Source organism: Patella vulgata, chromosome 3, assembly GCF_932274485.2.
Source record: "Patella vulgata chromosome 3, xgPatVulg1.2, whole genome shotgun sequence".
Lineage (NCBI taxonomy): Eukaryota > Metazoa > Mollusca > Gastropoda > Patellidae > Patella > Patella vulgata.
The window spans coordinates 30,840,506-30,858,271 of NC_065881.2; the positions used below are offsets into that span (position 1 = coordinate 30,840,506).

Here is a 17,766-nt window from a genome sequence, read left to right on the forward strand (position 1 = left end):
TGTCCAAGAACTTGCTGCTGCGTTGCAACAGGAATGGGACAATCTGGACCAAAATGACATTAGACGTCTCATTAGGAGTATGCCAAGTCGGATCAATGCTTGTTTGGCAAACAGAGGAGGATTTACCCGTTACTGACTTGGTTGTGATGCTGTGGTAACTTTGCTGTTTGACCCCGGGTATCATTTTACCCTTATAATGGTCAGTCTGTGCCTTACTTAGTCTAACGATCATTGGAATAAATCGATGAATGTGAACTTCATTTCATTTTGTCATTTGTTTCTTCGTCAGTTTCATTAGGTGACTTTAATAACACTTAATATTCAAATATCCCCTACTTTTTTTGAATAGTATATAAAGCTATTGATGATAAATATAAGATATTGAATAAAATCTTACCATTCAACGTGTGGTTTAATACTATAAATACATATGGAATATGTTATTTAAATACACACACATGTAAATGTGTCTATTCCATATGTCTAGCCTGTGCGATGTTCTGTAGTGGAGTGCAGTTGAATCTCCGTGCATTTCGCGGCTGGAGTTAAAAACCAATCAAATCATTCAAACAATCACACGTGACGGACACACACAAGCTTACCGACAAAGAACAAACTATTATGGACAACCTCAACACACAAAAATAAAACACGCTAGCGCAATATTAATATACATATTAACCATGCGACAATAAGAATAAACTAACATCTAAACATGTCTCTTGTTTATTGTTTTTTCCGGATCTTTTGAAAAGTGCTGTTATAATCAATCTGATTAAAATACAGATCTATATTTCGTTTCGTTTTTTTTATACTTTCGATGGCATACATTACATGAACATCTGACCGGTTGTAGTGGGGGTGGCGTCAGAGGTCATACGATCGGTTTTTGACCCTATGACGTCAGACATTGATCAATCAACCAGCGTTGAGAAGAACTCGTCGTAACAGACGGTTTCATTGGCTAATCCCTTACATTAACCAGAACGTGGCTTATATAACAACTCTTCCAGATCCTAGTGTTATGAAGACGAAATTTGGAACTATAAAAAACGGACAAAAAAGGATCCGTGTTTTAATCAGATTGCATTATAATTTAATATTTTGAATGACGAAATCGGTACTGAACGAAAAAAAAGCTAACGAAAAGACACTTTTCAGGTCAATTTTGAACCAAGTAGTTTCTGTCCCCAAAAATACATTTTACCCCCCACCTCCCATACAATGGAAATCTGATACACATATTTAGAGATGTGCAGCGAAATTAAAAGTAATGTTTTTATCAAGCTCTAAGAAAATAATCATTTAAATGAACGTGAATTCATTTCCCGCCAATTTACCCCCGCCCCCTTTCCACACAAGCACACCTGCAACAACCCACCCCACGCCACAAATCAAAACAGTTGTCCAGGGGCATCATATACACTTATTTAGAGATGGACAGTCCTAGAAATCTATGTTTTATTATTATATAACATTATCATCATTTATGTCAATATAATGACATTTCCCCCCAATTGTAGACATTGGACCCTCTTATCTCGAAAACACCCCCCTCAAACGCCTGATCACATTTTGCCCACACCCCCACCCCCATTAAATATTAAATGGGAATTTATACTCATATTTAGAGATGTGCAGCGGAATTAAAAAAGGTAATGATTACCAAGCTCTAAGAAAATGACCTTAGACGTCTCATTAGGAGTATGCCACGTCGGATCAATGCTTGTTTGGCAAACAGAGGAGGATTTACCCGTTACTGACTTGGTTGTGATGCTGTGGTAACTTTGCTGTTTGACCCCGGGTATCATTTTACCCTTATAATGGTCAGTCTGTGCCTTACTTAGTCTAACGATCATTGGAATAAATCGATGAATGTGAACTTCATTTCATTTTGTCATTTGTTTCTTCGTCAGTTTCATTAGGTGACTTTAATAACACTTAATATTCAAATATCCCCTACTTTTTTTGAATAGTATATAAACTCATTTCCCACCAATTTCCCCTCCCCCCTTACATACACGCAAACCTACAACCATCTACCCCACCTCGCCATAAAATAAAAAAAGTTTAACAGGGGCATCATAAACACTTATTTAGAGATGGACAGTGCTAGTAATGTATGTTTTATTAATATATAACATGATCATCATTTATTTCAACATGATCACATTATTCCCTCAATTGTAGACATTGGAACCCCCCCCCCCCCATATCTCGAAAACGCCCCCTCAAACGCCTGATCACCACCCAGATTCGGAATCTACGCAAACAACTGGTCTAGAAAAACTAGATCTCTTAAATTCACAGCTCGGGTGGCGATCCCCCCTCCCCCCCTTCAGCCACCGGACTATATATACCTTTACTATTGTTGTTGCTTTTCTGCGTAGACTGTCATGGCGGCTCTAAATCTAATGCCTCACTTTACTTGGGCCAATCAGCCATCCAGTTATTTATAGAGATCAGTGGTCATCTCTCATGAACCTCCGATTTGGGCACAAAGCAGTGAGGCTTCTTAAACTCAACTAAATTGTTATTTTGTGTTTCCATAGTCAACATTTTTTGGAGTTACTGGGTGTTGTTTTGGCGACGCGCCCTACGTTATCATAATCATGATGCATATATGTGAAATGAATTCTGGTGGTCTTCCAAATAAAAACACCTACAGCGCCTTCATCTGGCAAGTGGAGAGACCAAAATAGTTATGTATTATAATGTATTATGCATTTAAAATAAATTAATTTTGTGGGAGGAATCGGGGGTTTTCGAAGTGAATTCCGGTGATTATATGTGATTTCCGGTGATTGTAAATGATTTTCGGTGATTAGTCGGGCCCGTATTAGTGATTAGTAAATAGGAAGGTAGTGCGAATTCCGATATTTTGAAATTGAATTCCGGTGTTTATATGTTTTCAAAGTGAATTCCGGTGATTTTTGGTGTTTGTAAGTAATTCATTATTAATATTAATGCAAATTATATGTAAATAGGAAGGCTTTGCGAGCGAATTCTGATACTTGCAAAGTGAATTCCGGTGTTTATAAGTGATTTCCGGTGAATACCGGTGATTAGTCTACCCACTGTATTGTGCGTTCTGTTTTACGAGAAATTGTGGAAAGTAACAGGTGTGTAAAATCAAATGTTATTTACTGATTCGCCTGATTTGTGGTGTTGGTTGATAATTAGTCACCCTGAACACCCCCTGTTACCCCGAGACCGAGTCCCTTCGACCACGGGAATTATTAGTTAGTACAAGTTCTAGCATGGACCTTTATTATAGCCTAATGACAATCACAATGTGTAGCCTGTAGGCCTATGGTACGAAAGTGCAATATGATAGCCTAGTGTCATTTTATTTTGTTATTACATAAATAATCAGGCTGTCAAGATTCACCCAGCTACATTGTGTTTATCTGCCACAAATTAATTTCCGTAGTGTTCCCCGCTCTCTCGGATTTAATGAAAAATGGCCGCTTTCTTGTCGGTTGCTGCTCGGTAGGTCAATTTCAATTAACATTATTTCCTGGTAACTACATTTAATATCTTCGTATATATGTTATATTTAATATTTTAAGACAGAAATAATTAATTTGAAGGATATTTAATATCATATTTCTGTTTTCACCCCCTCCCCCACCCCTCCCAAGAAAAATGGTGGCACACGTGACATACTACTCACCTAATAGTCTTAGGCTAGTTCCTCAGTTCCTGCTAAAGCAAAAGATCTCTCAATCTGATACACCCTGACCGCTGACCGTTCCAATAACTGTAATATGAAAATACCGCTCTTCCCCACCTCTGTTCTAAGGCTATTTTGGAATCCTTACCAACTAATATATTTTTCACTTGAAAATAGTGTTGACTAATGAATTATTATAAATTTGCATCAGATATGGCAAGAAATTATTCTTTTTGGTGAAAAACAAAGAATCACGCCTTCACTGCGAAAAATAGCAAGTGAAGTTTCCAAAATAGCCTTAGAGTTACAACAGAGGTGGGAAGAGCGTATTTTCATATTGCAGCTATATACATGTAGGAACGGTTACTAAATCTATGCATCCTTTAAATTAGTGAAACGAAGAAGCATATTGAATTTCAGTAAGTTCAGTTAATTATGTCTAGAGTTATGCCCCTTTTTTGTCCAACCCCGTGACAAAATTTCTCATCCGATCTGTATGAAATTTATATGTATTAGGCCTACTTAAATTAGTGAAATGAAGAAACCTATTGAATTTCAGCAATTTCTGCAATCTGATTAAAATACAGATTTATATTTTGTTTCATTTTTTATACTTTCGATGGCCTCTACTATGAAGATCTGACCAGTTGTAATGGGAGGTCACATCAGGGGTCATATGAGTGGCTTTTGACCCATGATGTCAGACATTTGATTAACCAATCAGCATTGATGTTTATAGTGGAATACCCACAGTTCTGTGCATCACACACCAAGAAGTTGAGCTGCAACAGACTGTTTCATTGACAAATCTTTCACATCAATCAGACTGCGGGTTATATAACAAATCTTCCAGACCCTAGTGTAGTAAAGACAACTAAAACAAAATTTTGAACTAAAAAACGAAACGCAATAGGATCAGACTACGGGTTATATAACAACTCTTCCAGATCCTAGTGTAGTAAAGACAACTAAAACGAAATTTTGAACTAAAAAACGAAACGCAATAGGATCTGTTTTTTAATCAGATTGCAATTTCTGTTAATTACATCTAGAGTTATGACCCTTGTTTCACTTTGTCAAACACTGTGAACGCTCTTATGACAAAAATTATCATCCGACCTGTATGAAAGTTATATGCATCCTTTAACTTACTGAAACAAAGAAGCCTTTTGAATTTCAGCAATTAAAGTTCATTAATTCAACATGTTATGACCCTTGTTTCACTTCGTTGAACCTTGTGAACATTTTAACGACAACACTTATCATCTGATCTGTATGAAATTTATATGCATAATTGCATCATTTAAAGTAGCTAAGTCTCTAACTCAATATCATCCAAAGTCATACACGTTGAAAATACAAATTATTTGCCAATTTAAATCAACATTGATGTTGTGATCTTACCAGGAAAAGACAGGCTTCTGATATCCAATATTTGAGACAAAATAAACATTTTACCATTGGTACACGAATCGTGTACCATAGTGCGTTTTAGTGTCATTTGCAACAAGTGACCAGAAAGAAAGAGGCTAGACATATTCAACTGGAGAGACTGGAATAACCAGACGCTAGAAATTGCTTTAGGGTTTAGAAACAGGCCGTATTTCGCTGGACATAACTGATTTGAAATTAAGAGTCAAAACGGAAACAATTGAATGTAAATCAGTTTATATACAATCAGATTACATTATTATATGCGTTACGACCCATTTGGGTCAATTTCTAGGTCCCAAATATTAGCGATTTAGCTCCTTTAAATTAGTGAAATGAAGAAGCCTTTAGAATTGCAAAAATTTCTGTTAATTACATCTAGAGTTATGGCCCTTGTTTCACTTTGATGAACTGATCTGTATGAAATTTATATGCATCATTTGAATTACCGTAGTGAAACAAAGAAGCCCTTTGAATTTCAGAAATTTCTGTTAATTACGTCTAGAGTTATGACCCTTGTTTCACCTTGTTGAACCCTGTAAACGCTCTGACAACGAAAGTTATCCGATCTGTATGAAATTTATATGCATCATTTAAATTACTGAAACCAAGAAGCATATTGAATTACATTCTTTTTATACGCCCACATTTTCATGTGGACGTATATTGTCGTCGCCCCTGTCCGTCCGTCCGGACGTCTGTCCCCAATTGTTTGTGAACAGTCTACAGGTCACAATTTTTATCCGATTTCAATGAAACTTGAAATATAGTTTTATCACCCTAAGATCTTGGTTTCTTTCAATATTGGCATGTATCGGACTGTAACTTCATGGATTATGGCCCCTGATTGAACGAAAAATCACGTTTTTAGCTTGTGAACACTGTAGAGGTCACAATTTTTATCCGATTTAGTTTATTTTGAAATGTATGATTATAACCCAAAGATCTCGGTTCCTTTCGATATTCGCGCATATCGGAACGAAACTTCCTGAATTATGGCCCCTGATTGTACGAAAAATCGCGTTTTTAGCTTGTGGACCCTATAGAGGTCATAATTTTTATCCGATTTAAAAAAACGTGTTATTATATCACCGTTAAACCCTAAGGACGGCTGAGTTCGAACTTTGTGAAAATCGGCCCAAAACTGACAGACAAAATGGCCGCCGTTCGTTCTCAAATAGCGTAAAAATATGGTATATCAAGGTTGTGGACCCTATAGAGGTCACAATTTTTATCCAATTTTGTTGAACCTTGAAATGTAAGTTTCTAACCAAAGATCTCGGTTCCTTTCGATATTCGCGCATATCAGAACGTAACTTCCTGAATTATGGCCCCGGATTGTACGAAAAATCGCGATTTTAGCTTGTGGAGCCCATAGAGGTCATAATTTTTTTGCGATTTAAAAAAACGTATTATTATATCACCGTTAAACCCTAATGACGCCTGAGTTTGAATTTCGTGAAAATCGGCCCAAAACTGACAGACAAAATGGGCGCCGTCCGTTCTCAATTAGCGTAAAAATATGGTATATCAAGGTTGTGGACACTATAGAGGTCACAATTTTTATCCAATTTTGTTGAAACTTGACAAGTAAGTTTATAACCCAAAGATCTCGGTACCATTCGATATTTGCGCATATCGGACCATAACTTCCTGAATTATGGCCCCTGATTGTACTTAAAAATTGCTTTTTTAGCTTGTGGACCCTATAGAGGTTATAATTTTTATCCGATTTAAAAATCCGTGTTAATATATCACCGTTACACCCTAAGGAAGGCTGAGTTCGAATTTCGTGAAAATCGGCCCAAAACTGACAGACAAAATGGCCGCCCCTCGTTCTCAAATAGCGTAAAAATATGGTATATCAAGGTTGTGGACCCTTTAGAGGTCACAATTTTTATCCGATTTTGTTGAAACTTGAAATGCAAGTCTATAACCCAAAGTTTGTGGTTCCTTGCGATCTTCGCGTATATCGGACCGTAACTTCCTGAATTATGGTCCCTGATTGTACGAAAAATCACTTTCTTTTTAGCTTGTTCTCTATCCATCTCTCGAAAATGTGGGCGTATCCTGCCTGGCATCCGCTGGTTACTGGTACCCCTTATTTCTCAGAGTCTGCTTTAGATATTGATTATCAGTTACAAACTGATATATGCCAACATTACTGATTAAAACAAATTCAAATGGTCGAAAACTGAAAGTCGGCCGTTGTTTTGAAATTTCTATGGCTATTCTAAATTTTTTTACATTTTTGGATAGCTTGTCGCAGAGTCTAATACATGTAGGTAGCAGTTGACAATTTTGAAATTTTGTTGCTGTCTATTTACGCCCGAAAGGTTGTTTACAAAACAATTTTTGATATTTTTCAAATGTGACCTACATTTCTGGATACCTGAAGCTAGCCCGATTTCAGCAATATAAGTCATTCAGAGTTAACGCCCTTTATTTTTAGAATTTTTAAAAAATTTTCTGCCCATTTTGAAAACCGTATTTTTTTTTTTTTGAACTGCCCAATCTGTGTTTCTGAAACTTCTTGAACATGAAGTAATGTGCCCAAGCCTATGAAAATAAAACTATCCCAACAATGATCCGTAAACTGGAAGTAATTGAAATAATGTCTGATATTTTGAAAAAAGGGATGCATTTGAGAAAAACGTGATTGCTCTGTTGGATATCACCGGATCATATTAACCAAAGTATTGTTGAGTGGCCCGATGAATTGATACATATTTGATAATAATGAAGAAAAATATGCCACGCAGGAAATCAAGTATTTTCTCATTTTGAGCCTTTTTGAACGCCTTTATTTCCAAAACTACTCCAGCGATTTTTCTAAAACTTTCTATATCGAGCGTCCTTTCGGTACGCTTGTGCAGGATAACATTCAATATGACTTTGAAATAACTGCAATAGGACAAAAAAGGGACTGAAAATCGAAAAAAAGACGAAAAATCATTAAATTTTGGAAAATGCTCTATCATTTTTTTATTTATACATATTTTCAAAAATAATTGATATGTTTTGATAGCTGATCCAATGTCGATTCTAATGATGTATAATAATAATATGTATTGAGTTATTGAAATTTAATTTTCGATATTTTGACACTTTTGCAGTTATGGCACTTTTGAACACACGATTTCTCAGGTTAATTTCATCTGATCAGATAATGTTATATATCTATATAGAGCCCTGCTACTATTCAAAACTATCCCCCACAATGATTCGTATACCGGAAGTAAGTCCCAAAAATTAAAAGAAATTTAAAAAGTTGGTGCTGTTGCAAAAAACTTGATTTCTCCATCGGATGTCAGCGGATCAAAACTAAAGTGTCGTTAGATAGTCCCATTAATGGACTGTCATATGACTTCTAAATAATACAAATCGATTGTTCGGAAATAAATTATGGTACGCCAAAAATCTAGTATTTTCTATTTTGGAACCTTTTCAGACGCCCTTTTCTCAAGAACGACACCTACAATTTTTCTTTTGAGAAAAATTGTTAAATTACTGAAAATGCTCATCTAATTTTCCTTTTTTTTAAACTGCTCAAAGCATGTTTCTGAAACTTCTGATGCAGGATGTTAAGTATCCAAATCACTTGTTAAAACTCTCCCGACAAAGATCTAGAAACAGAAAGTAGTCAAAAAAATATCAGATATTTTGAAAAATAGGTGGTGGCTGTTGATTTTCAACAATTTCTGATAATTACTGCCCAAGTTATGGCCCTTGATCACTTTGAAAAATCTTGTGACACTCTAGAGACTAAAGTTGTCATCCGATTGACTTTAAATTGATACACAGAGTTTAAGGTCTTGAGACGAACAAGTAGGCCTCTATTGATTTTCAATGAATTTTGATAACTTGAACAGCTAAATCCATGATATTAAATGTTTCCTATACTAAATGTTAGCATGGGGCAGAACTTTATAAAAACCAAATAAATTCTAATGATTTTCTGATAATTACTGAATGAGTTGTACCTCCTCATCAGATTTTAGTGTATTACAGGGGTGCACAATTTCACTTTTGAACCACAAGCCCATGGGCAGGTGTCATGACAAAATTTGCTAGCCCTACAGAAAAATACACCTGCCCTCAATATGAAAATAAGTTTTTTTGTTTTTACTTTATTTTAATGACTAAATATAAAAATAACTAGACCTGCAAGCAGCACTGAACCGGCTTTCAGAAATCAGGCAGGAAGTGTGTCATACAATAGCCCATTGATCGACCTACCAAACGATACTTTAGGTGTTTTAATCCGGTCACACCCAACGGTGAAATCACGATTTTTGCAAGAGCACCAATTTTTACTGTTTTTTTTTTAATATTGAATATTTTTTCGACTACTTCCGGTTTACGGATCATTGTCTGGATAGATTTAACACGTTGTATGGGAACTTAACTTCCTGTACCAGAAGTTTCAGAAAGATTCATTGGACAGTTTTTAAAAGAAAGGAAAATCAGAAGATATTTAACGATATTTAGCAAATAATTGGTAGTCTGATGCCAATGTGTTATCTCCCTTATACCATTAGAAGCAGATAGAACGATTTTTCAAATTTTTTCAAAGATTCTGGCCCTTTTTGGACCATTTATTCACACCCTTGACCACTGATAGGACTCTAAGTAACAGAAGTTTAAGAAAGGAAATAAGAGACGTTTTCGGGATGAAAGCATCTGAATAGCCCCCCAAAATGAAAATACTAGATTTTCAGCGTCCCATTATATATTGCCTAACCAGCGAATTTTTACCATTTAGATGTCATACGATCTTCCATTGTTCGGGCTATCCAATGACACTTTAGTTTTGATTCGGTGAAATCTGGCGAAGTAATCACTTTTTTCGCAAGATCACCATTTTTTTTTCAAAATATCGGATATTTTTTCGACTACTTCCGGTTTCTGGATCATTGTCGGGATAGTTTTAACAAGTTGTTTGGTTACCTAACCTTCTGTACAAGAAGTTTCAGAAAAATACATTCAGCTGTTTTCCAAAGAAAAAAAAATAGAAGAGCATTTTCAGTAATTTAAGGATTTTTCAACTTTTTTCCAAGATTAAGTCTCTTTTTGGACCACTTATATTATTTCAATGCTTTTATTTTTGGACTCACGCCATAGTCCATCGATAGGACTTTGAGTAAAAATAGTTTAAGAAAAATCGTAGATGTCGTTTTCGAGAAAATGGCGTCTCAAAATGCTCCAAAATGGAAAATACTAGATTTTCCGCGTACCATAATTTATTATTCATATGTCATATGATAGTCCATTAATGGGGCTATCCAGCGACACTTTAGTTCTTTTGGTCCGCTAACATCTAATGGAGAAATCAAGTTTTTTGCAAGAGCACTATTTTTTTTAACCTTTTTCTTCATTTTTTGAATACTTCCGGTATGGAGATTATTGTCGGAATAGTTTTAATAACCGGATTGGCTTATCAAATAGCCACAGGGCTATGTAATGATATATTACATTGTCTGATCAGATAAAATGTCCTTGGGAAATCCTATGTTCAATAGTGCCAAAAATGCAAAAATGTCAATATATCGAAAATTAAATTTAAATATTTCAATACATATTATACATCGTTAGAATCGTAATTAGGTCAGCTATCTGAATCTGTAACTTTTTTGTAAAAAATTGGTTAATAAAGTAATAAAGCATTTTCCAAAATTTCACGATTTTTCAACTTTTTTCGATTTTCAGTACGTTATTTTACCTATTCCAGACATTTGAATGTCTTATTGGATGGATTCATGCACAAGACTACCAGAGGGACTCCCGATAGGGAATGTTTAAGAAAAATCCTTGGAGCAGTTTTCGAGATACAGGCGTCCAAAAACGCTCCAAATCAGAAAATACTTGATTTTCAGCATTTCATATTTTGCTGCTTGGTCATACTATCCGTATAATTTGGGCATCATACGACAGTTCATTCCCCGGGCCACCCAACGAAAGCTTAATTTGTTTAATCCATTGATATTGGACACAGAAATCGAGCTTTTCCCCAAAACACCCATTTTTTGATTTTTTTTCGAAATATCTATCATTATTTGGAATACTTCCGGTTTCCGGATCGTTGTTGAAATTGCTTTATGCAGCGCTCTGACTATATAGCTTTATGTTCCAGGACTTTCAGAACTATCGATTTATCCTTTCCAAAAAATATAAGGGTTGGGAAATGGGCAGAAAATTCGAAAAAAATCGAAAAATAAAGGGCGATAACTCGGAATGAAACTTATATTACTGGAATCGGATGGCCTTCAGGTATCCAAAAATGTACGTCAAATTTGAAAATTTTGAAAAATAACAAAAATTGTCTCTTAAACAACATTTTTCATTTTTCGAACGCTAGAAGTCAGCGACGAAGTTTCGAAATTTCAAAATTTTCAACTGCTATAGCCCGAGAAAAAACTCCGGGTTTCTGAAAATGTCATTTGTATGAAAATAGGTACAGAATTGACGAAGCTACGGCCTTTTTAAATTTTTATGCAAGGCACGAAATTCGGCCACTTCCGGTCGGCGCAGAAGTTTCAAAAATAGTTTATCAAGAAGCCACCACATGGTTTCCAATAGAAAATTAGGTCCCATATCGGTATCTGTTACAGGCACTGAGAAATAGGCTATGGCGAAAAAAAAAAATAATAACTAGACCTGCAAGCAGCACTGAACCGGCTTTCAGGAATCAGACAGGAAGTGTGTCATACAATAGCCCATTTATCGAGCTACCAAACGACACTTAAGATGTTTTGATCCGGTCACACCTGACGGTGAAATCCCGATTGTTGCAAGAGCACCGATTTTTTTACTGTCTTTTTTTTAAATATCGAATATTTTTTTTGGACTGGAAGTGTGTCTTACAATATCCCATTTATCGAGCTACCAAACGAAACTTTAGATGTTCTGATCTTATCACCCCCGACGGTGAAATCCCGATTGTTGGAAGAGCACCGATTTTTTTACTGTCTTTTTATACGCCCACATTTTCATGTGGACGTATATTGTCGTCGCCCCCGTCCGTCCGGACGTCCGTCCATCCACAATTGTTTGTGAACAGTCTACAGGTCACAATTTTTATCCGATTTCAATGAAACTTGAAATATAGGTTTATCACCCTAAGATCTCGGTTCCTTTCGATATTGGCATGTATCGGACCGTAACTACATGGATTATGGCCCCTGATTGTACGAAAAATCACGTTTTTGGCTTGTGAACACTGTAGAGGTCACAATTTTTATCCGATTTTGTTGAAACTTGAAATGTAAGTTTATAACCCAAAGATCTCGGTTCCTTTCGATATTCGCGCATATCGGACCATAACTTCCTGAATTATGGCCCCCTGATTGTCCTTAAAAACGCGTTTTTTGGCTTGTGGACCCTATAGAGGTCATAATTTTTATCCGATTTAAAAAAACGTATTATTATATCACCGTTAAACCCTAAGGACGGTCGAGTTAGAATTTCGTGAAAATCGGTCCAAAACTGACAGACAAAATGGCCGCCGTCCGTTCCCAAATAGCGTAAAAATATGGTACATCAAGGTTGTGGACCCTATAGAGGTCACAATTTTTATCCGATTTTGTTGAAACTTGAAATGTAAGTTTATAACACAAAGATCTCGGTTCCTTTCGATATTCGCGTATATCAGACCGTAACTTCATGAATTATGGCCCCTGATTGTAAGCAAAAACGCGTTTTTTGGCTTGTGGACCCTTATAGAGGTCATAATTTTAATCCGATTTAAAAATCCGTGTTAATATATCACCGTTACACCCTAAGGACGGCTGAGTTCGAATTTTGTGAAAATCGGCCCAAAACTGACAGACAAAATGGCCGCCCTTCGTTCTCAAATAGCGTAAAACATATGGTATATCAAGGTTGTGGACCCTATAGAGGTCACAATTTTTATCCGATTTTGTTGAAACTTGAAATGTAAGTTTATAACTCAAAGATCTTGGTTCCTTTCCAAATTTGCGCATATCGAATTGTAATTTCCTGAATTATGGCCCTTGATTGTAGGAAAAATCACTTTCGTTTAGCTTGTTTTCTATCCATCTCTCGAAAATGTGGGCGTATACTGCCTGGCAGCCGCTGTTTTTTTTTAAATATCGAATACTTTTTTGACTACTTTCTGTTTACGGATCATTATCGGGATAGATTTAACAAGTGGTATGGGAACTTAACTTCCTGTACCAGAAGTTTCAGAAAGATCCATTGGACAGTTTTACCTCTCTTATACCATTAGAAGCAGATTTATAGATTTATAGATAGATAGAAAGGAAATAAGAGAAGTTTTCCAGATAAAAGCGTCTGAATGGGCTCGAAAAAGGAAAATAATAGATTTTTAGCATCTCATAATATATTACGTATCGCCAATTTTCTAGTTTCGTGCACGTTAAAGATTTGACGTCATAAATAAAAATGTAATTTTTATTACAGACAGAGTCCGTGCTCAAACAACGTCATGACTTTTACCATAGGTGCAATATTCGATACTACTGTACGATACTACAGCAACCGATTAACAAATTGGACTTTCTTATAAACAGCGCGAGCCGTCGATTTCTGTCCAGATGATTACCGGTATAAGATAATTTTGACAAGGAAGCAACAATATTAATCCAAAGACTAATTATTACACACAGCAATCAACTATGTCTGTTACAGGGTCACTAAACCCATAATTTGGATGGAAGAAAACACTCATAGTTGAAATAATTTCAGTTCAAATATCATCACTGATAAAAGCACTCTTGAATAGGCTGTATACGTTGACAAAACGTACAGATTGTATCCCCCCTTATGTTTGGCTTAACAATGAATGGTGCCGTGTTCAATTTTCGATCCCTTGTTCTGCTACTCCTGAAATTTGGAACTGTTGTACAATGGTTTTATATATAACACTACTGATAGGCCTCTCTGTAGAAGAAGTCCCCAAAAAATATTATGTTGACTTTTCGAGAAATAGACCTCTAAAAATGCTCTAAATCGTAAAAATACGACGTTTTAGATTTTCGATCTCTTTTTTCGGCTACCCCTGACATTTCAAAAAATGATACAGTGATTTCACACAACAGAGTACCCATTAGTCTTTCGATTGAGAACGTTTTAAAAAAATCGTTGGGGGACTTTCCGAGAAACATGCGTTTAAAGTTGCTCGAAATCGCAAAATACCTTACTTTTCAAAGTCACATAACTTTTTTATTTTTTGAAAGAATTAAACGATATAAAACTTTAACTAAACGACAAGAACACAGTTGATACATCGCATCTTCCGCACAGGCACCCATTTTTCACAATTTTGTCAAAGTTTGGATACCTTTCTTGACTACTTCCGGTGATTAGGGGATTTTCATTTATAGTTCAAGGACTGGTCTGGTCCTTCGACTTCATATTCCTAAAGTTTCAGAAAAATCGTTTGAGCCGTTTTAAAAAAATAAGAACTCTACGATTTGACCAAAATGCGAAAAAAAGTGAAAAATCAAAGTTAACATTTCAGAACAAAACTTATACTGTTGGAATGGGATTGAGGTCAGCTATCCAAAAATATAACTGAAATTTCAAAATTTCAAAAAATAAAAATTTTAGAAAATTTTGAAAATTTTCCATTTATCACCCAAAAAATGAGAGCAACAAAGTTTCTAAATTCCAAAGTTTTGAACTGCTATTTGTTCAGAAATGTCTCCAGTTATCCAAAAATGTAAATATCTAAAGAATCCATTGAGAATTAAGAGAATAATGGCCGATTTTCAATTTTCGTGCACGTTAAAGATTTGAAACATTTCCGCTATGCACACAAATTTCGAAATAGCTTTAAGCAGTAGCTGCACACCATTTTTCCGATATAAAGTCAAACTTCAAACCTCTATCTCTTATAGTTGCTGAGATCTAGCTTCCCCCAATAAAAAAAAATAATAATCTTAGTAATAACAATAGTCTTTCACCGAAGGTGAAAGCCTAACTAGACCTGCAAGCAGCACTGAAACGGCTTTCAGGAATCAGACAGGAAGTGTGTCATACAATAGCCCATTTATCGAGTTACCAAACGAAACTTTAGATGTTTTGATCCGGTCACACCCGACGGTGAAATCCCGATTGTTGCAAGAGCACCGTTTTTTTTTACTGTGGCCCTTTTGGACCATTTATACTATATTGAGGCTTTTAAATTTGGATTCACACCATAGACCACCGTTAGGACTCTAAGTAAAAGAAGTATAAGAAAGGAAATAAGAGAAGTTTTCCAGATAAAAGCGTCTGAATGGGCTCCAAAAAGGAAAATAATAGATTTTCAGCGTTTCTTTATATATTGCCTAACCCGCTAATTTTTACCATTTAGATGTCATATCGGATATTTTTTCGACTACTTCCGGTTTTTGGATCATTGTCGGGATAGTTTTAACAAGTTGTTTGGTTACCTAACCTTCCGTACAAGAACTTTCAGAAAAATCCATTCAGCTGTTTTCCAAAGGAAGAAAAATAGAAGAGCATTTTCAGTAATTTAAGGATTTTTCAACTTTTTTCCAAGATTGAGGCTCTTTTTGGACCACTTATATTATTTCTATGCTTTTATTTTTGGACTCACGCCATAGTCCATCGATAGGACTCTGAGTAAAAGAAGCTTATGAAAAATCGTATTTTTCGTTTTCGAGAAAATGGCGTCTCAAAATGGTCCAAAACGGAAAATACTAGATTTTCGGCGTACCATAGTTTATTTTCTAGCCATCTAAATCGTATCATTCAGATGTCATATGATAGTCCATTAATGGGGCTATCCAGTGATACTTTAGTTCTTTTGGTCTACTAACATCTGATGGAGAAATCAAGTTTTTCACTAGAGCGCTATTTTTTTAAAACCTTTTTTCTCAATTTTTTGCATACTTCCGGTATGGAGATTATTGTCGGGATAGTTTTAATAACCGGATTGGCTTATCAAATAGCCACAGGGCTATTTAATGATATATTACATTGTCTGATCAGATAAAATGCCCCTGGGAAATCCTATGTTCAATAGTGCCAAAAATGCAAAAATGTCAATATATCGAAAATTAAATTTAAATATTTCAATACATATTATACATCGTTAGAATCGTAATTACGTCAGCTATCTGAATATGTAACTTTTTTGTAATTTTTTTTTTAAATAATAAAGAAATAGAGCATTTTCCAAAATTTCACGATTTTTCAACTTTTTTCGATTTTCAGTACGTTATTTTACCTATTCCAGAAATTTCAATTTTTTATTGGATGGATTGATGCACAAGACTACCGGAGGGACTCTCGATAGGGAAAGATTTTAAAAAATCCTTGGAGCAGTTTTCGAGATACAGGCGTCCAAAAACGCTCCAAGTCAGAAAATACCTGATTTTCAGCATGTCATATTTTGCTGCCCTCTCAAAGGATCCGTGTGAAATGGGTATCATATGACAGTCGAATCCCCGGGCTACCCAACGATACCTTAATTTCTTTAATCCGTTGATATCGGGTGAAGAAATAATTTTTTTCCCGAAAGCACCCTTTTTTTGCGTTTTCTTCAAAATATCGGACATTTTTTAGACCACTTCCGGTTTAAGGATTCTTGTCGAAATAGTTTTATCAGTTGGTTTTGCACTATAACTTCATGTTCCGTAAGTTTCAAAAACGTCAATTCGGCCGTAAAACGAAATTCGGGCACACAAAATGGGCAGAAAATTCGAAAAAAATCGAAAACTAAAGGGTGAAAACTGAATGAAAGTTATATTACTGGAATCGGATTACCTTCAGGTATCCAAAAATGTAGGTCAAATTTGAAAGTTTTGAAAAATTACAAAAATTGTCTCCTAAACAAATTTTCAAATTTCGAACTACAAAAGCCATAGATGAATTTTCGAAATTGAAAAATGTGAGATAGCCATTGTCTCGGAAAAGATTCTGGGTTTCCAAAAATGTGAATTGTTTTAAAATAAGTAAAGAATTGGCGAAATCACGGCCGATTTTTGATTTATTTCTACCGTTCAAAATTCGGCCACTTCCGGTCTGCGCAGAAGTTTCAAAAATACTTTTTCGAGTAACCACCACATGGTTTCCCGAGAGAAAATTGAACCCCAGATCGATATCTGTTTTCGTAAAAAAAAATTAAAAAGGTTTTCGTAAAAAAAATTTTTTTTTCAAAATATCGGACATTTTTTCGACTACTTCCTGTTTTACGATCATTGTCGTGATAGCTTTATGAAGTTCTTTCGATACTTAACTTTCTGTACTTTCGACTTTTTTCGATTTTCAGTCCGTTATTTCACCTATTCCAGATATTTCAAAGTCGTAATGGAATGCTTCGTACACAAGACTACCACAAGGTCTCTCGATAGAGAACGTCTCATAAAAATCGCTGGCGTAGTTTTTGAGATACAGGCGTCCAAAAATGCTAAAAATCAGAAAATACTTGATTTTCAGCGTGCCATATTTTGCTGCCTGATCATAGTATCCGCAGGAATTGGGTATCATTCAGTGGTCCAATCACCGCCCGACCAAATGATACCTTAATTTGTTTAATCCGTTGATATCGGACGGAGAAATCGTGTTTTTACCAAAACACCAATTTTTCACGTTTTTTTCAAAATATCGCATATTATTTCGACTACTTCCGGTTTAAGGATTCTTGTCGAAATTGCTTTATAAGTTGG

The 17,766-nt window shown here is 35.5% G+C and overlaps 1 protein-coding gene across 3 annotated transcripts in view; it reads left to right on the forward strand.

Annotated features, from left to right (window-relative positions):
* The first annotated feature begins 2,992 nt into the window (after positions 1–2,992).
* The window catches only part of LOC126814505 (RING finger and SPRY domain-containing protein 1), a 332,620-nt gene continuing 317,846 nt past the window's right edge, over positions 2,993–17,766 (forward strand). The window contains exon 1 of one of the 3 annotated variants that reach the window (XM_056099495.1): positions 2,993–3,122. The gene's annotated coding sequence lies outside the window, so the exon portion shown is untranslated. Of the gene's footprint in view, positions 3,123–3,156; positions 3,493–17,766 lie in introns of those variants that run through there. The other 2 variants (XM_056099494.1, XM_050539686.2) reach the window with 2 other exon arrangements.